Source organism: Delphinus delphis, chromosome 2, assembly GCF_949987515.2.
Source record: "Delphinus delphis chromosome 2, mDelDel1.2, whole genome shotgun sequence".
Classification (NCBI taxonomy): domain Eukaryota; kingdom Metazoa; phylum Chordata; class Mammalia; order Artiodactyla; family Delphinidae; genus Delphinus; species Delphinus delphis.
In genome coordinates this window covers 10,613,459-10,638,668 of record NC_082684.1, presented here as the reverse complement: position 1 = coordinate 10,638,668, position 25,210 = coordinate 10,613,459, and the positions used below count along the sequence as shown (strand labels likewise).

The following is a 25,210-nucleotide window of genomic DNA, read 5'->3' as shown; positions in this document are numbered from 1 at the left end:
GAAAAATCAAATGTATAAAAAAGAATCAAATTGACCTTTGGGAGATGAAAAATTCAGTAACCAAAATGAAAAATTCACTGGCTAGGTTCATAAGAAAATCTAAATTGTAGAAGAGGTCAGTAAGCTTGAAAATAGAGCAATAGGAGCTCTCCAAACTGAAGAGAGCAAACTGGGGGGGAAAAAATAACTGTGTCCCAGTGACCTGTGGGACAAAATCAAGTGGCCTAACATATGTGTAATTGCAGTCTAGGCAAAAAGTGGGTAGGGGAGGACAGAAGAAGCTTTGAAGAAAAAATGGCCAGAAATATTTGTGTAATTTACACTATATAAACTATACCTAAGTAAAATAGACTAAATAAAATAAAATGAAATGAATGCAGCCCTGCCATTTCTTTCCCTATGAGGTATGATCACACATGATTTTCAGTCTGTCTAGATTGCCCTCGCCACTCTCTCACCTGACAAACTCCTTTCCACCTGCCAGCTCCAGTTCCAAATCACCCACTCACCAAGTATTCCTGGATCCCATATAAAGTCTGTGCCTCCCTTTAGAAACACCTGGAGCAAACCAGAGCAATTTACATTCCTACGTGTCTGTCTTCCTGGTCAGACAGTCTAGACCTTGTGTGGCTTCCTCCGGGACAGAGACTATGATCAGGGAGTGATGGGGAGAAGAATAAAGGGAAATATAAAGATGGTGGAGGCAGTGGGAGGGCAGTGGGAGGAAAGGTGGGAGCCCCGAGGGCCAGGCTTTGCTGATTCACCCACGCCCAGGGCCTTTTGTAAAGACCTACAGTTGGCGAAACACAAGTTGGCAACCTAAAGGAGTATGGGGTTCTCCAAGCTTGGCTGTAGTCTTGTAAAAGTTCGGATTCCCAGGCCCAACCTAGAACTGCAGAGTCAGACTTTCCAGGGAAATATGAGAAGGTTTGGGAGTGGAGAAAGCTGGCCGCTCCCTCCCCACACAGCTTGTGCCCTGGCCCCAGAGAGAAGCTCTCCATGATTACTTTTGGCTCTGAGCTCCTCAGCTGCTGAGGTCTTGGACTTCCTGGAAAGCAAAGGCCTGTTTCTCCCCAGATCATAAGACCAATCTGGCTGGCTCAGCAACAAAGCAGGAGCGGACCCCCATCCATGGTCCCATCAAGATGGAATCTTTCTCCCAAGTCCATCCTCCAACATGGAGCCTCTCCTGCTGTGTCCGGGCCACTCTAGACTCTTCCTTTCTGGGCTATAGGACCTCCTGCCTGCCTCACATATCTTTATGCTTTGGTCCCATTCCTGGTTTATGAAGATCTTCATATCACTTCATATACTTTTCTCTTTATATGTATATATTTAATGTATTTTTGCTATTAACTGTGGAGCAGATCGGGTGCCTCAAGGCTGACCTTGCAATGCCATCTTAACCACAAGTGACCCTTCAGAGCCTCCCAACATTACCCACTGTGGACCTGTGCACCTGTCTCAAGGGGAAGGGCTACCCAGAGCTCCTGGCAACCTGTTTTGCTGCAACATTGCTCATTTCTTAGCCTGCCTGGATGATCACCTGACTTGTAGGCATCTGAGTCAAGCTGAGGGTGGAGATCTGGAAGGTGGGTAGATCTAGACAGATGCCCAAGCCCTGAGGAGTTTTTTTTTTTCTGACTGTTAATCTGTTTCTGGTTGGTTTTGGAAAGGAGGTCTCTATTTCAACGTTATGAAACACACAGGCTTCCCGCTCCAGAAGGGATCTTTCTCCTGGGGGGCCCCTTTCCCCAGCCTATTCCAGGAATCTGTGAGTCTTTTGTTTACATCATGCCAAGAAAAACAACAGTCAAAATGTTACCTGTGCTGGAAGGACAAGCGGCTTTCATGGAAGCGCACACAGTGCACTTCCCTCCCCAGCCTGGATGCCTTTAACAGGCGTCACAGATCCGGATGGATGTTTACCACGTGCAAAGTAGATTCGCACGCATTACATCATGGAAGCCCCTCAAATACCCTGTGAGACGTCTCTGACCATCCCCGCTTCACAGAGAGGAAAAACTAAGGATTGGGCCCAACTAAGTGCCTTGCCTAATGTCACAAACCAAATGCAAGACAGAGCTGGAATTCGAAGTTCAGCCTATCTGACGCCAGGGCCTCCTGCCAACCTCCAGCACCTTGAAGCCCCTGCCGAAGTCCTTAAGGTGAAAGGCCATTAAACGCAACACAGTATCTTGGGTTGGAGCCTGGAACAGACAAAAGGATATTAGTGAAAAAAAACTGTTGAAGTCCAAATAAAGTTCAGTTGAGAGTAATGTTCCATCATTAGCTCCTTAATTGTGTCAGATGCCTCATGGTTAAGTAAGATGCTAACATTGAGGAAATCGGGGCCAGGGGAAGCAGAAACTCTACTATCTTCACAACTTTTCTGTAAATCTAAAGTGATTCAAAAGTTTAACATTTATTTTAAGAAAGAAGAATGGCCAATCAGACACATAAGTCATGAACACTTTCCAACCTTGGCCTGAGACTCCGGGGCAGGGGATGGGGAAGGTGACTTCCATGAAACAACCTCAAGTGCTTTCTGCCTGTGACGTGGACCCGTGCAGGAGCACTATCCTTCCTTTACCAGCTCTCCTTCCTGATCTCCTCGAGGAGGAAGTCTCTCCTCGGCGCCAGCATGTCTCTACAGCCATCGGGTGGCTGTTAACTTTCCTTTTTAACAAAGAGAGCAGGCTTCAGACTCAGAGGCTGCAGGAGAAAACGGTCTCGGTGGAATATAATCACCACCTTGGTTGCGTTGTATATTTTTACAATTAATTTTTATTTGTGTCAAGTCTTTATTTTTCGTTTTCTATATTTGGTTGTGATGTTAATTTTTCTGCTTAAACTTTTTTTTTTTTAAAACATGCATCGATTTGAAGATCAATCTAGGTAAATAATGGAATGAAAGAGATGGGGGTTCAGCCACAATTGTAAAAGTGGTTCAGGAGTGGATGAAAGTTGGGAAATTAAGTGGAAATGGAAAGCACGTTTCACAAAGAAAAAGGGTGCCTTGGCCTCGGACTCTTATTGTCACACCTGATCACTGACGTGGTGACCCAGGAGGGTGGGAAACGCTCTCTTGGCTGGGCCTGAGCCAGAGGAAGCCGGCCACGGGACCCTAAGCTCTCGCCTGGCTTTCCCACACTGGCACCCTGTCTGGCACAGACTCAAATGCTCAAAAAATATTTGTTGACTCAATGAATGCGTGGAAGAATGAACATGCAGATAAAACTCTGGAGTCAGTTCTGTCATTTCCGATATGAGTGTCAAAGTATTGTCTGAGATAGAAGGGCCTTGGGGGACCATCCAGGGCCACCCCATCATGGCACAAATGGGAAATGGAGGCCCGGGAAGAAGAAGGTGTTTGCCCGAGCCACACAGTTTGCAGGAAAAGCAGGGCCAGGAAGGAGGGCTTCTCACCTGTGATTATCCTCGCCAGCACGCCAGCCTGTCACTTCTGGTGTGTGACCGCACGAATGACCTCAGCCCAGGCAGACAGGAAACCAGCCTCGTGGCGCCCTGCGTGTGCTTGAAAAGCCGTCTGCTCGGAAGCCACATAAAGGCTTTCTGCATTACTGGAAGGTCAAGTTGGATCACGTCCCAGGGGCGTGGGATTGTGATGCTGGGCACTTCCGTCCTTGGCCGAGGCTAGCCTCTCGCCTCTCATCAAGTACACCCATTCGTGGGCATCTCCTGGGTCAGAAGTCTCAGACACCGATCATACCTCAGAGACCATGGAAAGCAGCATCTCAGGGATGCCACCTTCCCAAAGAGGTCGACCTGACCACCAGCAGTCCCTCCCATCACCCTGACCTGCGCTATGCAATGTTCTTATTTAGTTATCACTCCTGTTTGTCATCTGCCTCTGTCTCCCAGCCTGGAAGCCCCGCAAGGGCAAGGAGTTGGATATGTTTTGTTTACTGATGTGTCTCAGCCCCTGGAACAGTCCCTGGCACAGAGTGGACTCTTGGCAAACCTTTGTTGGATGGATGGATGGATGGACAAATGTTCCAGAGTCCTAGCTCTGTGGCTTTCTAGCTGTGGGGATTTGGGCAAATTAAGTGATCTCCCTGAGCCTCCGTTTTCTCATCCGTAGAATGGAATGGCCACACTAACTTGAAGGGTTGGGGTGTCAGGGGTTTGGGGAAAGGCCCTATGCAGTGCCGGGCTCCTGAGAGGCATATAGTCAGTGTTGGTTACATCAAAGTCAAAACACATTCATCCGCTCATGAGGTCTGTCAGTCCCCAAACATGTGGCCTGGTAAGGTTTCTTAGAAGAGGTAGCAGTCAGCCTTTTCTGGATGGATGAGTAACACGTTGAAAGGAACTGGTGGGAGGGGGAGAGTATGGGGAACAAGGGGAGCATCCGGGCGGGGTGGGACGGCAGGAGCAGGGCAGGGAGGTGGCGACGCAGAGGGTGTGTTGAAGAAGCAGGCATGGCTGAGCCCCACGGCAGGCCTGCCAGGCAAAGGCGCATGGCCTTCCCTCCCTGAGGAGAGGAGAGCTCTGGGTGGGGCTGGCTGTGTCCGGAACATGGGTGATTTCTGGGACAGTCTTTCTTTTCAGCAAACACGTACTGAGCATGTTCTCCATGTGACCTGGCTCTGGGCCCTGGGGACACAGGGACACCCAGTCTGCAGCCATCGGGACACTTAACAACGCACGAGTTTGTCTGGGTCACCCTCCAACTAAATGTCTGCTAAAGCTGTCCACAGTCCTTCATTTAAAGACCAGCATTGTCCCCGTGGCCCACGAGGCCCCAGCCTACCTCTCCAGCCTCACCGCCCACTTCCTCCTGCCTTATTTTGTTGCTCTGGCATGTTCATCTCATTTCAGTTTTTTGTCCACACCACCATCCCACCTCAGGGCCTTTGCACATACTGTTCCCTCTGCTTGGTACGGTTTCCCTCTGCTCCCCATCCCAGCTGCTTCCCCCTCTTTTTTGCCCAGATAGAATTTATTTCTGTAGTGAAGAATGAAAATATGGCTGTGAAAGTAGGAAATCATATAGAAAAATATTGAAGAGGTGCAACAGTCCTTTTTAGAATAAAGTTAGTTAAAATAAAGATGAATAAAGCACTAGATATTAAGCTTCATTTCCATTTGAAAGACCAACCAGTGTTTTACGTATTATTAACTACATGAGGAAAAATACACCCATATGCAGTTTTAATTAATAGCTATGGTTCAAAAACAGATGTGCTCCCAGCATTCAGAGCTTTTCCCAATTGTCATGTTCCCAGGGCCTGATCCCCCACACTGGGTCAGACCCTCCCATTACAAACTCTCAAAGCACCCCATGACCGCCTTTCATCATGTTCACTAGAGCTCATGATCATACATTTATGTGTTGTTACTCGATTCATGGCTGTTTCTTTCACTGGATATTAACTCCATGAAGGCAGGGGCCAGGTCTGTTTGTATCAGCTTCTAGCCCAGGGATTGCTGCCCCATAAGTCATTGTTTCATGCAGGATTTGATTGTAGCCCACATGGGGGTGGAGGGAAAATTCAGACCCAGGAGCCATCACAATGCGTGGAGGTGAGTACTTTACTGAAGGGCTTCTTGGTAGAGAAAATTCCATAAAGAGGTCATAAAGGATTGGGCATTGAAGGATGAGTAGGAGCTCATTAGGCAGGAGGTGAGCATGCCCAGTAGAGGGGACAGCACCTTTCAACAAAGGAGGGGGTGCTGAGGCTCAGAGGCTTTAAATGACATGCCCAAGTCACCCAGCTACTAAGTGGCTTACCCTCCTGTCCCATGTCCCCAGTGGCATACGTCATGGACCTGAGACGACTCATGAGGGTTCTGGTGTTCATCTGGTGTCCTCCTACCTCCATCCCCAGACTGGTGCCAGGGAAATGGTAACTGTCAGCAAAGTACTCCATGGGGGTCCTTTTGCTCCCACATCTGTGTCCTGGGTACAGGATCTCAACCTTCTTGCCCTCCCCACCCTCTCAGAGAGAGGCTGCTTACTCTGGTGCTCCCCAATCTTGACACTTAACACCCTAAACCAGCTCTATCCCTCTCCAGGCTACCTTCCTTACCGTCTTTTGTGGGGGGTAGATCTCCAGGGCCCTGCGGGTACCCAGGACAGAGGAGAAGGTGCTTATTGAATACACACACGTGCACACACACACACACACACGCTAACCGGGACGGGGCAGCTCTCTTACCTTGGACTGGAGCTGAGGAATGACTAGCCGGACCCCCAGGTCTATGGGGAGCCCCTCCCTTCCTGCCCAAACCAGATGACACAGCTGTTTGCTGCCTGCGCCTAGCCACTAGGACAAAGGGAAGTCACTTCACCTCTCTGAGCCTCACTTTCCACATCTGGCCTATGAGTGTCCATCCTGACTGCCGGTGGGGTAGCCGAGACCAGAACACAAAAGGCACTGTGAGCTGTGAATGCTAGGGGTTGGCAACTGCTTCCAGCTCAGGCTCCTTAGGGTCAAGCCAGTGAGGATCCCTTCCTCCCAAAACACCTTCGGCGTTGGCTTTGGGAATTCACAGCAGGAAACAACGGAATCAAGTGCTTAAAGAAACCTCATACTCATATTCTTAGCCCTGTGAACACTAGTGCCGCCTGGTGGTCATATGCAGACCCTGCAGGGGCATGCTTTCCAGGGGCGGTGCATGGACCCCATTCACTCTTCAGCTGAGCTTGCTGACAGGTTCAAGCCCCAGGGCTCTTCGTTTTGGGCCGAAATAGTGGCTCTGGAGTCAGACAAACCTGGCATTGAGTCCTGACTGCGGCTACTCTAGGTTGCATGTACTCTAACGCTGGACCAGCCCCACTCCTGTTTTGCTGGGCTGAGTCCAGAGCTCCCATGTGGACCCTGTTGGGGAGATATCTGTGTAGCTCACGTGCCAAACACTCAAAGCCAAGGGCTCTCAAAGGGGAATTAACCTCTCTGAAGCAGTGCGCTAGTTTCCTCAGAGCCCTAGAGGGGATTATCATTTGTCCTCAATCATTGTCTATTTCTGTAGGGAAACAGGGGCACAGAGAGGGTATGGCTTTCCCAAAGACACTTTGTTTCTAAGATTAGAACCCGGGTCTCACTCATTCTGAACCCCAGGTACTCATCGTGGCTCACAGCTTCCCCATATTGTCCACCAACAGTCAGCAGACCTTGGGGGTGTTGTTTATTAATTCACAAAACCCCTCCACCGGCCAGAGGGGGAGAAGATCACTGTCAAGTGGTTGTGGGTGGAGCATCTAATCCCGACATTTGAATGGGAAGAAAACTGATGGCCACAAGTCAGTGGTGCGGCCTGTTTGGACAGTGGTTTGGGGAGCGCATGACAGTGTGAGATTAGGTGAGAAAGTCCCTGTGGTCTCAATCCCAGGGAGACAAAACGCATTCAACCCCAGAACATAGTTGAGGTCTGTAGCAAGTCAGATTTCCCCCTTATCTCCCAGAAGGATTAACAATCTTTCCAAGGAAGAGCAGGTTATTCATTCCATTCTCCCTAATCATCAGCAGAAACTGTTTGTTTATCTTGACCTTAAAAGGTGTCTCCATGGGCAGTGTCTGTGCTCCGGAGCCCGCAGCCCCCTCTGTGCCCTTCTCATCCATCTTCAGGGTAGCCTTGTGCATCGCCTGAGGGAAACAGGAGCGAAGTCAGTGCTTGCGAAGCCACTTGGAGGTCCTGGATGGGCAAAGGCCAGCAAGAGGCCCAGAGAGGGAGAGGCCTCTGCCAGAGTCACCCAGCACAGCAGTAACTTGGCTGGTGCCAGCTGCCCCAGGGCTCCTGGCTTTTCTGCTGTCATCACTGAAGGATGCTCAACAGTAGATGCAGCATGAAGGAAAGAAATGATGCAGGGGGGGCATCAGCTACAGGGAGGGGGACAGAGTGGGGTTTGCTATGACTCCCATGACTTACAGGGCAGCATCAATTGTAATAATGGCAGAAAGGCTATCCTGAACTTTAGCTAGATGGAAGGGAGATGGTGGCATCCCTGGCCCAAAGCCTCCAGCCCGCTTCACACTCCTTTCATCCTCCTGGTGGAACGTTAAGAAGGAGTCAGATTCCAGGGACTGATGACTCAGACCCCAGATCCACCTGAAAGGCATCAACATCTGTCACTAAGTAATTGACACTGGGAAATTGATGGGCTTCTGTGAAATACTGATACATTTCATTCCATTCTACAAAATGCTAACAATTTTACTGGCAAGCCAAGAGCTGATGTTTACGTATAGAATCGCAGCTCTCAGCACATCTGACTGCGGAAAAGAAAAGGGCCATTGAACTCAATAAAGGCCTATAGGAAAGGGGCAGGTGGTATGGAATGTTTATGCAAAGTCTGCAGCAGGAAAACTTTTAAAAGCAATAAAGTTCTATTAACTGTCTTTCTTCCTGTTGCAAGCTAGAAAATACAGCTGAGTGATCCACCTACTGTCAGCTCATCTTGGCAACTCAGATCCTTCCTAGATTGGCTTGAATTTAGCCCCAGCCAATCCCCAGCCACTTGGGCTCCACGCCTTCCCACTTCCTATCCTTAGGCCATGCTGCTCCCCCTACAGGTAGATCTTGCCCGCACCCTTCTCTGCTTGCTGAAATCTTCCCCTTTCTCAGTGCCCTTTAAGCCTAAAAGTAGGGTTCCCAGATAAAATACAGGATGTCCAGTTAAATTTGAATTTCAGATAAACGATGAAATTTTTAGCACAAGTATATTCCATGCAATATTCAGGATATATTTATACGAAAAAAAGTCATTCATCACTTATCTGAAATTTGAATTTCACTGGTGTCCTGTGTTTTATCTGCCAAATCTGGGCACCCTACGCCGAGTGGTCCTCTCTGACTGCTGCCAATGGGCAGGTGCTCAGCCTTGCTGGAGACCATGGAGTCCTTTGCTTGCTTATCTCTACATTACGTAGAACATGTTTACGACTCAATCCTCACAAGCCTGGGTCAGTTCTAGGCCTGACGAATGTTCCAAGCCTCCATCCATTGTTTGCTGCATTGAATCAACTTCCAAAGTAGGACCAGGAGATTGATGGTTCAGATTTTAAAGACTAGAAACACGAGGCTTGGGAGGTTATGTGATTTGCTCAGGACCAATACGGCTGGTTAGAGGCGGAGCTGGATTCGAGCCCTGCCTGACTGGTGGGTGAACTCTTGGCTGGTACAGCTGCTGTGACGGTGGCTCTGGCCTGGGGCTGTATGAAGACTCCCTGTGCTGGAGGGGGCAGCGTTGGGCCAGGCAGGCTTACCTCACCCACTTTCAGGCTTCGATGACGGGAGATTCTGGTGAGATCACCGTGTTCCTCAAAGATTCTGGTGATGCCCAGGTAGGAAAGAGTCTTCTTCAGGTCGAGGTTTCCGGTGATGAACACCCGGGGCACAAACACATCTGTGACCCTAGGGAGTAGAAAGTGACACAGATGAGCAGAAGGACCCTGCCGCTTTTCCAGGCAGCTTTAGGAGAGGTGATGATGAGGCATTTGTCCTCCCAGCCCCTGAGGTCTCAGAACTCCTCTCCATCCACAGAATGAGGAGAGGCTCCTTAAACCTGGGATGGGGTTTTAAAACATCCATGCTCTCTGAACTGTGTTCCTATTTCCCATCAAAACTGCCCGTGTCCTCATCCACAGAAATGTCCTCGAGTCCCCACGTCTCAGGACGCCTTCAGCGCAGCCATTGAGGGTATCCCCACTGTAGCCTCAGCCATGCCCAAGCCCTGAGCTAATCGTGACCCCAGCGATCTGGGGCTAGAAGCAGCAGAGCCCTAAGGTCGGAAGCCAGGCAGAACTGAGTTCAAATCCACTCTGCCTTCCGTGAGCTCTGTGACTCGGAGCAGATGATTTCACCTCTCTAAGCCACTTGTATGAAAATGACGATGGTAGCACCCACGGGGCCAGAAGAGGGCTAAAGCGAATGCGTGGAAGGTTCTCAGCAGCGTCAGTGTCTCCCCTTGGCCTTGAAGGAGTAGCTTCACGTCCTCCGTGGGTGGGACCTGGGTTGGCCTCCCTGCCCTGGGCCTGGGGTCAGATGTCCTGAGGCACCTGTGGACCCTGGACTCCTGTCCACCTGGTCGTGGACCCCATTTCTTCTTGCCTCTGCAAGGACCTCATTCCTGCCTTCGTTTCCTTTTTCTCCTGCACCGTCCATAAATGACATCTACTGGATCACCCTCCGGGGCAGACTGCAGGCTCTAACAACCCCCATCCTCAAATCAAAAGCAAAAACATCTCCCTTGGCCCCTAGTCACGCCTCCAGCTTCCAGCCCATGTCTTTTCTTTCTTTCAGGGCAGAAGCTGTCTCTACCATCTCCACGTTCTCCCATTATTGCCTCAACCCATTTCTCCAGAGTTGCCGCTGACCTTGCCTTGCTAGAGCCAGCAGCCAAATCTCGGAGAGCGGCACTAGACAGTCAATGCTTTGTTCCATTTCGAAGCGCTCCCACCCAAGTCCATGCCCTCTGCTCTCCCCGTCCTTTACTGCCACTCGTCTCGTCCTCCGCGGCTCCGCCTCCTTGCCTGTCTCATCACCGTGGTGCTCCCAGGCTCCCCACTGCTCCTCTTCTCTTGTATATCTTTTCTTCCTCCTGAAGGATCTCATTCTGTGTCGTGGATTTAAACACCAACAGTAGGCCCGGTGACTCTCAAACTTACCTTTCCACTCATCCATTCATTCAACACATTTTTTTTTTTTTTGCGGCACGGGCCTCTCACTGTTGTGGCCTGTCCCGTTGCGGAGCAGAGGCTCCGGACGCGCAGGCTCAGCGGCCATGGCTCACGGGCCCAGCCGCTCCGAGGCATGTGGGATCTTCCCGTGACCGGGGCACCAACCCATGACCCCTGCATCGGCAGGCGGACTCTCAACCACTGCGCCACCAGGGAAGCCCCATGAACATTTATTTTTAAAGCAATTTCCAACACGACTTTAGGTCACCCCAAAGAGGTTTCAGTACAAAATGTTGAAACTCTTTCCTAAAAAAAAAAAATCTAGACAGGTAAGAAAAAAAAAAAAAAGAAGAAGAAGAGAGGTATAAATACAAGTCATAAGAAATTTAGGAAGTATTCTGTAAATAGTAAAACTCGTTGCATCCAAGATGGCATTTTGAAACCATGGAGACAAGGTAATCAATTCTACAAATATTGGGAAATGAACACATCCTTTAAAAATTAAATTAAGTTAAAGGAAAATCTGTTAGAGTGAACTTCCTAAGCACTACATATACAAAAGCCAGAAACCATGAAAGGAAAGATGGATATAAAGTAATATCGTGTTTTAAAACTCTGCACAGCATACACAAAATAAGGACCAATCACAGACAGGAACATGTGTGCGTGGTAGAGACCTCATGGTCTTCACAATGGAGACTTCTTATGCATCAGTAATAACCATATATGCTCCTTAATGGGCAGGTAAGGAATGTGGGGAAACATGCATTGAAGCATTGTGAATGGGGTCTGGCTTTGCTTTTCTTCATCTCATTCTCTTTATCTTACTTTCTCCGTTACCCTTATCTCGGCAGAAACAGACACTTTCATACATACTGTTGACAAAAATTCAATTAACTTTCAAGTCAAGAAGAAAAGAAGGAAATTTTATTCACACCAAACTGAGGATTGTCACCCAGGAAGCAGATTCTCAGAAAGCTCTGAGAACTGTTCCACCTGTGAGAAGTCGAGGGCGCCATCATATACGTTTTCAAGACAAAGGATCATACATCAAAATAATCCACTTATATTTCACATGAAGGTCACCAAGGGTCCACAGTCCAGGTATGCACGTGGACAAAGCAAGCAGCGAGTCACCGTGTTCAGCGGGGGCCGGGGGGATGCGCTGGGTCTATGGCTACCCGAGGAGGCCGATCTCTTGCTAGTCATCCTGAAACCATGCCTCACAGGCACAGAAGCTGGTGCCTTAACAGAAATCCTTGAGTGTGCAGGACTGAGTGTTCTGTGCCGTTACAGAACAGCAGACAAGGGAACAGCCTGTTCAAAAACCCTCTGCCTGTAACCCGCCTTTACTGATTAAGCCGCTTTCTTTTTTTTCCCTTTAATTGCATACCCTCCAAGCTTCATGTAGCCAAGGTAACATCACAAGACTTCCTAACCACCGCTATAGATAACACCACTGATGTTTGGGGCACTAAAGTAATGGGGGGCTTTAGTTGTTTTCCAGAAACCTGGAGTCAGCGCCTGCCCAGTTCAAGCTGGCCAAGACTGGTTGGGACCGCCGGCTTCCAGACTGGGCCGGCACAGGTGTCTGACGGATGACCTTTTGATGTTGGAGGGCTGAAAACTCCGCCCTCATATTAGGCTAAGCCCTTCCATTTTTGAACATGTATTCCATGATGTGCCTGCGAAGAACACTGATTCCCTCACTTTCTCCCCCTGCCAATCTGCTTTCCCCACATCTAAGACCACCCAGCTTACTTATCCTATGAATATCTCAAGTCTCTCGCCTTTGGTGGACGTTTGTTCTTCTGTTTCCTCACTTGGCTGCCTTGTCAATAAACTTTCTCTGCCGCAGACCTCGGCATCTCAGCGTAGAGCTTGCTGTGCGTCAGGCATACAAGCCTGGTGTGGCAACAATGCTGTCAATCGGTTCCACTTTAAATAACACAGACCTAAGTCTAGCCAGCACCAGAGTCCAGTGCAACAGCAGAACAACAGAAGAAAATCTTCATGGGAGGAACATTGTAAATTGCAGCCCCTCCCCCCTCCCCTCCCGCCCCAAAGCCCCTAATTTAAGGTTTTATTACCCTTCAGGATAAGCCCACTAAAAGTGTCCAGATCCCAATTCTAATGGGGGGATGGGTAGTTTACCTCCCCCCGAGCAATTCTCTGGACACCGACTGAGTGTCCCACAATTTAACTCCATTCTGACACTATCTACCCAGAGATCGCCTCAGATTCCACAAGTTACGGATTCAGCGCCCCCTCTCCCCCAACTTCAGATGCCGGTCACAAGTCCAGGTTGTTACCTGTGCTTCTGATCAACTGACTACAAATCAGAGGTTCCCAAGACACCCTCTCTGGGTTTGATTAATTTGCTAGAGTGGCTCACAGAACTCAGGAAACCCATTTACTCGGTAGATTACTGGTTTATTGTAAAAGGATATAACTCAGGAACAGCCCTATGGAAGAGATGCATAGGGAAAGGTAGGGGGAAAGGTCATGGAACTTCCATGCCCTCTCCGAGCCCCACTCTCCCCAGATCTCCCTGTGTTCACCAACTCAGAAGCTCTTTGAAACCTGTCGTTTTGTGTTTCAGGGAGACTTCATTACATATTCGTGATTGATTAAATCATTGGCCTTTGGTAGCCATTCGCCCTCCAGCCTCTCTCCTCTCCCCAGAGGACAGAAGGGTGGGACGGAAAGTCCCAGTCCTCTAATCACACAGTTGGTTCTCCTGGCAACCAGCCCCTCATCCTTAGGTTACCTAAGCGCTTTCCAAAAGTCACCTCATTAACATAACAAAAGGCATCTTTATTGATCTCATCGCAGGAAATTCCAAGGGTTTTCGGAGCTCAATGCTGGAAATGGAGGAAAAAAACCAAACACATATTTCTTATTATATCACAATACTACACCCGCCAATTTGATTCCAGCAGTGTGTGCACAGGCACACACACATATACACACACACAAGCACACACACACACATATATAAATTTAATTCTTTCTATGAGGGAAGGGCTGCTATAACTCCCACTATACAGATTAGAAAATTGAGGTTCGGGATAGTGAACAATCTGTCGAATATCATATTGTTAGTCAGTGGATGTACATCCTCCTAAGAATATCTTGATATAAAAGAAAGAAAAAAATTAAATGTAGAAGCTATTAGTGGAAAAAGTTTGGGAGAAATTGAGGAAAAACTGGGACTCTCTCCACAGCTCCACTTAAGGTCACTGCTATTAAGTGCTGAGCTCCTGGGGACAGCCTGCAGCATATTTGTCAAACTCTCCCATCATGCTGGACTCGGGGACAGAGAGAAGAGAAAGGCAGGGCTGAGCAGGCTCGGAGAAGGGAAGTGGGCAGACGGGATGAGGCAGGAGGTAGATGGGCCCCAGGCTGAGTAGCTGCAGTGTGTCCCCTGAGGACAGACACTTCAAGATCAATATAATGGCAGGAGCAGAGAGGAGCGCTGAGCCCTGCTTGGGTAAAACGATAAGGTGGCTACATATTCCTCATCCTTGAGGTCAAGGAGACCTCCCAAACTACACCTTTGCAGAAAGGTTCCTCAGGGGTCAGAGAAGGGAGAGGTCACTAGCCCATAATATGTCCTGCTGACATCCCAGAGACCCTCGCACTGGAATCCTTCTTGGCTAAAAGATGTCATGCACATCTGGAAGGGCCCTGAGTCAGACCAAATATGGACATTGAGCCAGACAACGCGAGATGTTTGGCCAGAGGGAACCTGGAAAACTGCCCCCGTATAAATGTTTAAACCATCCCAAGGCGGCCGACACTCTCTGAACCCACCCGTGTGTCTTTCTGCACCTACTTTGCTTCTAATAAACGCTCGATCTGCTTTACAAATTTCCGTCTCTTTGCTGAAGTTCTTTCTCTGAAGAAGGCAAGAGCCAGGGCCCTGCTTCTAGCCACTAGAAGTGGCTCAGTGGTCCAGTGGTTAGGATTCAGCACTTGCACCGCCGCAGCCTGATTTGATTCCCAATCAGGGAACTGAGATCCTGCTTCAAGCCGCAGCACACTGTGGCCACCCCAAGTCAAGGACAGGCAGAGACTTGGGTGGGGTGGGCTCACTGTTGCACGCGCCCATCACAGGTGCACACTGAATGAAGTCAAGGCCTCCAAACAGCCCAGCAGCAACTGGCTTCCCTCATCCACTCTCAGCCCCACTCTCAGGGAGGCACTGTGGTCCCGAGGTGCAGCACAGGTCCTAGAGCCAGGGAGACCTGCATTCTAATCCCGGTCGATCACGCATTAGCCGGGCCACCTGGCCCAGGTCGCCTCGCCTCACTCCCTGCCTCACTGTTTCCATCTGTCCAATGGGATCACAGGGACATGCTGTGGGTTTTGAGTCAAACAGACCTGCTTTGCCCACTCCACCAAGATGTTAGCAATGCTATCAAATGCAACAGGCAATGTGAAGGTGGCAATTTAATAATAATTAGTAATAATAGCAGTAATTAATAATAATAGTAGTAGTAGTAACGGACATGAGGAACAGCTGATTCTGGTCTTCCAAGTCACGTACTGCTCATCCTTTTCATCCTCTGGCATCTAGAGAGAGTGTGTTGGGGGCTTAATGCTGCTGGAGGCCCAGGAGCAGGGCAGTTCTTCCCCATCAAATAGAAAATGCTAGAATAATGGATCAGGCAGTGAGAACAGAGTTTTAAGGAAGGCTGAGGTCTGTAGGTAATTTAGTTAGCACAGGAAAAGAAGTCCGTCTTTGGGTAACTACTGGGTGTTTTATGTGCTACAGTGCAGTCAAGGATGGGAAATACTCATTTCTGAGTTTTTAGAAATTGAGGAAAACAGAATGGCTGTCTACCTGAGACCAAGGAAAGGGCCAAGGGCTGGGGAAGCCGAGCTATGTGGGTGAAGAAGTGATGTGGAAACCCCCAAGGCTATATATCATTTTCCAGCATTGCTCCACGCAATCCCACACGGGGTCCAGGACCAGCCACAAGCCACAAGTGCAGAAATGAGGAATGACAGAGCTCTGGAAGCTGTCATCACAGGCTTACCCTGCGGATGGAAGGAGGCACCAGGCATATCAGGAAAATGGGAAGGAAGGTTCCTTTCATTCATCCATGTTTCCAGCACTCCTTCCAAGATGAAAGAAAGCAGTCTGGTGAAAACCATGCATGGACTGGTAAGAAGGTGCCCTTTACTTGCAAGGGTATGCTCTCAGCTGACATCGCCTGTTTGCTGATACCAGATTGTCCTTTTACAGAGGACTGGCTCTACAATCCAGAATAAAATGAAGGACAATTGCTTTTGGAGAAAGAATATATTGATTGAGACTTACTCATACTAAGATGTAAATGACTGCTATCTGATACCATTCATGGGGGCAAGGAAAGAAACAGCAGAGCCCTGGGAATCTGAAGCAGGGGAGAAAGACCTCTGAGTTGGGAGAGATCAGAGAACGGGGAAACAGAAGGGCAGGGGTTGGAGGATTCGATCTGGGGTCAGAAAATCTGGGTCTGGTCTCCATACCTGCCACTGTCCAACTGCACCACCTCCTCAAGATACTTCATCTCTCATGAACTTGATTTCCTCACCCATAAAATTGGGGAGGAATGCTTGAGAAATCCACTGGGAGGATTCATTGAACTAGTGCCTGTAATAGGGGCGGTATAAAGCACCACTGCCTCTGTATAAACTGTTCCATGACTTTGGAATTTTGCAGGGGTCCCTCAGGGCCAGACCAGTAGCTTTCATACTCTTCCCTTCAGAGATAAATAAAAAAAAATACTGCGTGCCTAGCTCGAAATCTGTGTGATGTTAGGATTAAAACCTACACATCACACAACCACCAACAGTCTCCAGGCAGGTTTCTAAACACCAGAAAAACCTGACCAGTCAGCTCCTGTGTCGCTTCCAAGGCCAGAAATGATTTCCCTCCTCAAATGACCAGCCATGTCATTCTGGTTGTTTCCTGGGGGTTCACAGCCTGAGAAGAGGTGTGGGTCTGGAAAAGGTCAGATTCCTTGTGCCTCCTCAAATCTTACCATGTCTCTGTGCCTCAACGTGCTCACCTGTAAAATGGGCATAATCCCATCTACCTCCCCTCTGTTGAGATAATCCATGCAAAGCCCTTGAGCTGTGTCTGAGACATGGAGGCGCTCTGTGGGAATCATTGCTTAATCATTACCATTATTATATATCATTTAAATTATTATTTTATGGTGACGCAGGTTATGGAGATGGAGCCACAGAAGGCAGAGCATCTCCACAGATACGTCCGCGTCTCGCCACACCCACCCCACCTCCCAGTCGCAGCTGTCTCCCATCTGGCACACTCTGGCGGCCTTGGGTGCACCGGGCTGGGCAGGAGGCTTGTGCCACAGATGTGTGGGTGGGGCTGGATGCCGGAATCAGGAGGCAGGTGCTCTCAGCCAGTCTTTGGCAGCTATGACTCAACTCTCAGGTACAGCTGGTGGAGGTGGGGAGCAATGCTCTGAATTCAGTGCCAGGTGGGGGGGTGAGGGAGACTGGGCGCGGCCCTGGGTGGTCTTTGGAGATGGCTCTGAAGTCTGATCTGGGCATGGTCGCTGACCTTGGGGTGGAATGAGATTTGGGTCCATGTAGGCATTTGGGAGGAGGCCTGCAGGTGGGCCCAGATGTTCTCTGGACCAGTGTATCTGATCCCAGGGACTTGATCTAGGCCAGTGTAGGCACTTAGGGGGCCCATGGGAAGTGCAGGGCCCAGGGGCTTCTGAGGTGGTGGCAACCGGTGGCTGGAGACAGGCAGGGGGTGGAGCTTTGTGTCCACTGTCATTTGAGTCAGGGCTTCAGTAGCCACGGGCGAAGGGGAGTGGAGTCCAGGCCATGGGGGGTGGGAGTGGGCAGGGGGACAAGAGGCTGGGTGCAGGACAGAGAGAAGAAGCAATGAATCAAGACCTGGAAGACTGCTCTGATCGCCTAGCACGTTCCCTGGAGCTCTTCTTTGCCACAAAGACTGTTTTCTCCCAACTTCTCACTCTGGCAGGGCCGGGGCAGGGCAGTTTCTGACCTTGCCGTTCTCTCTGTGCTGTGGTCTCTGCCACGTCTCCCTGAGTGTGAAGCGCATCCCCCTGGATTAGTTTATTCATAGCGTTCAGCACTTCTGAAATGGTCTTCTTTCATCTGCCTGCCTACTTCTGCATGGCTGGCCTTCGAGTGTTTGGATGCCAGCTCCTTGAGAACAGAACCTGGCACTGACCGCAGCTGCACCCCCAGCTCCTGGAACAGACTAGGTGTGTGCTCAGGGCACAGACCCGTGGGGTGTTGGGAAACCTGCGTGAGGCCAAGGACTTGAGTCAGACACTGGACAGGGACTCGTGAGACGGCAGCATGGCAGGGACATGCTGTGGGTTTTGAGTCAAACAGACCTGGTTTGAAGAACTGTCTCAGCTACTAGCTAGTTACCTCAGCCCTGGCAAACTCCTGCAGCTCCCAAAGCCTCTGTTTCCTCAACTGCATAATTCAGGAGAAACGTAGGAAATGTCTCAGCTCACAGCATCTGAGTCAGCGGGAGATACTGGGTTTCAAGAAGGCCCGGGTTGCGAGAGCTGTGACGTGAGGCTGCCAGAAGCTTCCACCTGCTCCGACCTTTGCACTGGTTTGTGTGCCAGCTTTATTCTCTCTCTCTCTGCAAACTGGCTTCTGCTGTGATCAGCTGGGCTTCCGTCAGGACAGCAAAACCAAGGTGAATGATGGGATATAAGGGATTACTCCAGGGATGAGGTTCCCCAGGGTTCTGGGAGCTGGTGAGAAGTCTGTGGAAGGTCCCTGCATCTGGTGGCCAGCCATCTGGTGGTGATAGTGATAGTGGTGCTGGTGGTGTAGTGTTGGTGATGGTGGTAGTAGTGACAGTGGTGGAGGCAGTGTAGACAGTCTACAAATCCTTATCCTAATAAATATTTAATTACAATTTCTGGCTGATAGAAAAAGTGCTGTTATATCCCTTTTTCTTGAAATATGTTTTCATCTTCAAGCCCCTCAGCTTTGATGTGTTTTCGGTCATCTATCCCTAACTGGGAATAAAGGTTCTGAAGGGATCCAGGTAGCCTTTGACAGACAGGTGGGAGAAATAGCAGAGGGTTCCTAGAGTGGGACAGGGGGTGCCCAAGATGGAATTCCCACTCTCAGCCTCCCCTCCACTACCATTCATTCATTCATTTGTCCAAGTCTTCACTGTTTCTCTGGGCCTAGCACTGTGGTAGCCTCCGGGGCTACAATGCTAAAATATTCCCCCAGGTTGCCACAAATGTAGGTTTTCCCTAGAAAAATACAATGGCTCCCTCTCCTTTTATCTGGAATCCAGTGGGAGAAAGGTCTAAAAATTCATCTCTAGGTTTGCTATGTCAAAGTCTGCTGATCTAGATAATTAAGTCCCCAAACCCAGATATTTAATAAAAGGAAAAAGAATACAGGCATATAACCCCTCAGATGAACTCCGTGATCGAGTGGCAAAGGGATTGAGGTGACAATCAGGGTGGCCAGAGTCTTGGGAATTTTGGGGGCTTCAGGATTCACCTGGGAGGGAGTGAGAAGGAGGGGAGAAGGAGGCCAAGGGGTCCAGGCAGGCAGAAGCCCCTCTGGACCTGGAATGCAGCCTGGGGAGAGCCCCCTGCAGTGCGGACAGGAGGCACTGAGCACGATCAGGTGATCTCCAGGTTGGCACGCGCCACCGATGGCTTTCCTCCCCACTCTGTCTCTAATCGAAGGGATAAATTGTGCCAGCAGCTCTCATCTCCCACCTGGACGGTGGCAGCCACAGCTATAGGGGTTTCTCTGGATGATGAACGCTCCGCTCTGCCTCTAGAGGATTGTGGTAGAAAACAGCTTTCTCTGTCACTTCTTGGGCTGCCTGTGATCCTGTTTCCTTTCTGTCCTTCCCAGCAGTTTCTAAAGAGATGCCCTAAGCCAACATTCCCTTGAACTTCTCTCTCAACAGGACTTTGATTCTGGAGCCGTTGCATAACGTCACTTTCTAAGGGGGTCCAACCTCCCACCATCAGTCTGCCTGGCTGACCTGCTCCTGTTTCTGAAGCAGCCCCGCAGGAGTCTCGTTCTCTGCTGCGGTGCTGGGTCTTCGAAGAGAAAGCAAGGGCATCTTCCATCGCCGGGTAAGCGTTTGTCCTCACAGCTGAGCTTTCTGCAGTTCACCACTCCCCCACGCGTTGGCCTCTACCCACCTTTCCAGAAGCATTCCTGCTAGCCCTTCACATCTAGCCCTTCACAGCTAACACTGCATATCCCTTCTCCCAAACATCCCGGGGCTGCACTGCCTCTTGGAAACTCCCTCCCATCCAGCTCCCTATAGCTGCAGACAAATAGATCCTTCAAGTCAAATTCCAACACCTCCAGAGAGCCTCCGGGGTTGTTTGCAGTTAGAAGAGGCCACACCCTTCTCTTCCCCACTGTACCTGACCTGCACGTTTCCTAGGGCACGGCTCATGGGCTGTTTGCTGCGTGTCACTTGCTCACTGCCCTGGTTTCAACACTACTTTCACCAAGAGCACCCATGACCTGATGAACCTGTCTGTCCAGTCCGAGGCTGGTGGACATGGAGTCTCACTGCCTTCAGCCACGGGGGTGTGGTCAGCAGACAGGGCTCAGCTCTCGGCTCCTTTAACCGAGCAAGATGGGGATTTAACAGTCCAGCCAATTCAGCCCAAGATGGACAGCTCTACTGAACAATGTTCCCTCTTGGCCAAAGTTTTGTGGGGCTGGTAATGCAGTTCCACTTTCCCGTCTGCTCCATCCTGCCTCCCCTCACTTCCGTTCACAGGTGTTGATCGCCGCCAAGCATCTTCTACCCAAACTCCAACTCAGCCAGCAGCGCTGGGCCTTCTCCTGGGCTTCTTCGTTTGCTCTTTCATTCGGCAAATCTTGATCCAGCCCTGGCCACATGCGGACACCGTTCTGAGCAATTGAAATTTGGCAGCAAACAATGTGGGACTTAAAGACCTGTGGGGAGAGAGACTAGAAACAAGCAAATAAACGAACAAGATACTGTAAATGCTGTGAGAATGGACAGGTAATGGATCAGAGAGTGACTTGGAGGTAACCACCCTGGATGGAGGGAGCATATGGAAAAGCTTCTCTGAAGAGGAGATGTTTGATCCGAGTGCTGAAGGTGGACAAGGAGCCAGCCATGGGAAACGCTGTTCTATCGGGTTATTTTTGTCTAACTGCCCTGGACATCTCACCAAATGCTCTCAGGCCCCAAGTGGCCTCCCCTGTCCCCAGTCCTTACTGCACTCCTCTGCCTGTGTTCATGACCTCGGGGGATGCCACGCCTGTCCACCAGGCACTCAGCCCAGATCCTTGCAGTCCCCCTGCCCCCTCCCTGTCCCTCATCACCAGGTCCTGCTGCCACCAATCTTCTGGGGCGACCACACCCCCAAGCCAACCGCAGGCTGCCAGCACCTGTCATCAGCTGTTGCAATACTCACCTGACAGGTTGCCCTTCTCCATCTTTCACCATCCTTCTTGCTCTTCTTTTTTTTTTTGATACACATGATCTTTTTTTGTAAATTAAAAAAAAATTTTTTTTTTGGCTGCATTGGGTCTTTGTTGCTGCACACGGGCTTTCTCTAGTTGTGGCGAACAGGGGCTACTCTTCAATGTGCTGTGCGGGCTTCTCACTACAGTGGCTTCTCTTTGCTGTGGAGCACGGGTTCTAGGTACATGGGCTTCAGTAGTTGTGGCACACGGGCTCAGTAGTTGTGGCTCGCGGGCTCTAGAGCGCAGGCTTAGTAGTTGTGGTGAACAGGCTTAGTTGCTCCGCGTCATGTGGGATCTTCCCAGACCAGGGATCGAACCCGTGTCCCCTGCATTGGCAGGCAGATTCTTAATCACTGCGCCACCAGGGAAGTCCTGAGATCAGTTATTTATTGCCATAATAATGCTGCGTAACAAACAACCATAAAACTTCAGTGGTATATGATCGGCACTGGTGGTGTGTATGAATGGAGTCAGCTAGGGGACTGGGTGCTGTTGATTTTTTTCTGGGCTTTGCTGGCATGTCTGGAAGTTGGCTGACTGCCACCTAATCTAAGCTGGCTTCCCCCAGGTTGCTGCACCAGCTGCTGACGCAGCTCTGTTCCACATCTCTCTCATTCTCCCTTAGACCAGCCTGGGTATCTTCTTCTCCTGGTGATGACAGAGGCAAAAGAACTCAAGTGGAAATATGCAAGGCCAGGGCTGAGAACTAGTAACCTTAGTCTGCTGGGCAAAGTAAGTCTTGTGGTCGAACCCGGGATCCGAGCGGAGGGCACTACACATCAATGCGCACAGCGAATGTGTGCAGGAAGGGGTGAAGAGTCGGGGTGATGTTTGTAACCTACACCAGGGATGCCTAAGATCATGAGCACATAGAAAAATGAAGACATTAATGGTCCCTATTCTTGGTGTGAGAGCGCTCAGCAAATGTAAGCTAATGTTATAATCCTTATCATGCCTGTGAAGTATACGTTACAGACCCCAATACCCGGTAAAGGGGGTCAAAGCTAGTGTTCTCACTGCTCCAGATAAACTTGCAGGAACTCACGGACCTTCGCTCTTGTCAGCCTCACAGTTCCGAGCCCTCCCCTCCACTGCCAACTGTGAACCCGCTTCAGATGCCTCTCATTTCTCCTCTGCTCTGGTTGGGGAAGATGCGCTATTCATCTCTGTGAGCGGGAGCTCCTGCCTGGTGCCCGTCGACGCACAACCCCTCCCAGATTGCTCAGGACCTCCAGTCACAACCTGTTCTCCAGTCGCATTTGTTCTCCTTTTCAGTATGGTCCTGACCTGCTCTTCTGACCTCATCTCTTCTTTTTCTGCCATTTTTACCCTGCGGTTCAGTCAGATGGGATCACTACCCCTCCCCTGCCACATTTGCCAGGCCCCGTGCTCAATGTCAGTCACGGGCTGGCTGCTGGTCTCTCCAAATCATCTTCACTCTGGAACCCAGATTCCCTCCCAGCCTCGGTGGAGGTGGGAAAAGAGCAGGGTGAGCTGTGCTTGCTCGTGAAACCTGGTCCCAGAAGGGACATGCATCACTTCTGCACTTACTTGAATGCCCAGAGTCAACACATCAACTTTTCTTAGGGAGGGGGCAGCAGTCTACTCCAGGTTCACAATCCCTGAAACTCTTTGCTGGGAAAAAACATGAAATAGATTGGAAAATTCTGTTACCAAGTGTTTTCAGGTTTACAGATATGAGGGTATTTGCAGGTGACACCTTTACGTGGCTTTCAGCAGCAACATTGCATAACAATAGAAATGTTTCCATACGTCTGTTTTCAAGAGATTTTCAAAGCATGAGGCTGGTTTTTATTCGTTTGTCTTTTGAAAACTGTTACTTTCTCACTCATGATTAAAACCTTTTTTATATCAAAGAGACAGATTGTGTTTTGGAAATAAATCCACTTCGGAATGAGACCCATTTTCAACTGCAGAGGAAAAAGTCAGCACATCTGAAACACCTATCCTGTGTAAAACAAAAAGAATGTGCAGCTCATCTTCAAGAATCATACTTTCAAGTACCTTACGTAAGATAAGCAGAACATTTCTGTGTGGTATCAAAGCTTTCAATATAAATAATTCCTTATCTTATGATTCCTAAAGATTCAATCGGAGATGTTTATTTTATAAAACTCATTATATTGACAATATCTTTCAAATAAAGACTTTGAAAATGACTGTCTTGCTACAAAAAGTGTGTTTTGATAATATAACACACGTTGATAATATAGCTTGCTTTCACCTATATAAGGAGTTTCACATGTGTTGCTACCTGTATAAACATAGCCCTGAATTCTTTGTATCTTCTAGTCTAAACAAATGCTGCATCTGTGGCTACACTCTTTTTTTTTTGCGGTACGCGGGCCTCTCACTGTTGTGGCCTCTCCCGTTGCGGAGCACGGGCTCCGGATGCGAAGGCTCAGCGGCCATGGCTCACGGGCCCAGCCGCTCCGACGCACGTGGGATCTTCCCGGACCGTGGCATGAACCCGTGTCCCCTGCATCAGCAGGCGGACTCTCAACCACTGCGCCACCAGGGAAGCCCCTGTGCCTACACTCTTTCCCCATAAAAATATTGTTTTGACTTAAGACATAACATAATGTTGAAAAAAATATATTCTCCAGTAACCTTTCCTTTGGTGTTTCACCAAAAAAATAATACTTTTTTAGGTATATTTCACTGCTGAAACAGAATCTAGCAAACTTCTAGATTGAAAAGACTCTAGCAAACATCCTAATTTGAGACATATTAGTCTCAGCACTGTCATCTAACTATAGAGCAAACCACCCATAGGAGGAATTTGTTTGATTCAAATCCCTGCTTCGGATCTTCAGCAACGTTTTCTCTGGTTCATTAAACAGTATTTGCTAACAAACGAATTCATTTTAGTTTGTTGCCATATTATTTTCCATGCACTGGTTCAGTCATTTTTCTAAGACCAACAGTATGTGACCTTTTGTTTTCATTATTGAGAAAGAGATCGAAAAGGGGCTTCTCCTGAGAAACTGGTCACATTGTCTTTCTTGATCTGTATCCTGGCTATTTGGATGGGTTCCGTCTGTGAATAATGAACGGGCTGTACACTTATAATACGTGCTTCTTTCTAAATGTGTATTACACGTCAATAAAACATATTTAAAGAGATTTTTTAAATGTGTTATTAAAACGAATAGCACTTTGTAATGTGACAGATTGAATACATGAGTTTAGACAATGTCGAAAAAATCTTGAGCTTGGTCTTAGTTTTTACATAGCTGGCTAATTGTGATGATTCCACACGATCAGAGCTAATATTTCAGGGAATAACGTCTACGGAGGAGTCAACCTTCTGGAACTGTGTTCAGCTGCAAGTAACACAAGACTTGACCAAATAGCAGCTTAAACAAATTAGAAGGTTTTTTCGTACCACAGAAGGATGAGAGTTCTTGGCTTTGTTTCAGCAGCTCACAGACGTCAGGACTAGTCTTTACCACTGTTTTGTCCTTTCTCTCAAGATCACAACAGAGCTGCCACACCTCTAGTCATCACATCTGCGTTACAGAAAGGAGGAAGGAGGAAGCCACAAGGAGGAAGGGTATTACCTACGTTAGGAAAAGAAAATTCTCCCCAAATCCTTAGAAGATGTCCCATTATTTCTCTTTATCAAGATTTCTGCTCAATTATCATTTCTAGTAGGAAGGGAAACTAGGAATGGAGTTTTTTTGTAGAGCACATGGCTGCTCTGTATAAAACTGGGGTTCTGCTAGCGAGAAGGAGAGGCTGGCTGTTGGAGAAGCATTGAGCAGGGTCACAAGGCGAGGCCTGGAGTGGTTACACTCATGGATGTAAACCCGTATTTCAAATGATCTTTGAGGCCTTTGGAGCACTTTGGCTGGTGCCTTATGAGATGTGGTTTGACCTTCAGAGCGCCTTGTGCTGGGGCTGATGGGAAGCCAGTATTCGGAGCAGGAGTGGGCCAGAGCAGTCTTTGGGCAGGTGGGGAAAAGGCATTCTGTCTAGACGGATACAGCCCCGCACTTGGGAGGAAGGACTGGCCAGTG

The 25,210-nt window shown here is 49.1% G+C and overlaps 1 pseudogene; it reads right to left on the bottom strand.

Moving 5' to 3' along the window:
* Nucleotides 1-7,421: 7,421 nt before the first annotated feature.
* Nucleotides 7,422-25,210, bottom strand: part of LOC132419429 (serpin A3-8-like) — a 118,068-nt pseudogene continuing 100,279 nt past the window's right edge.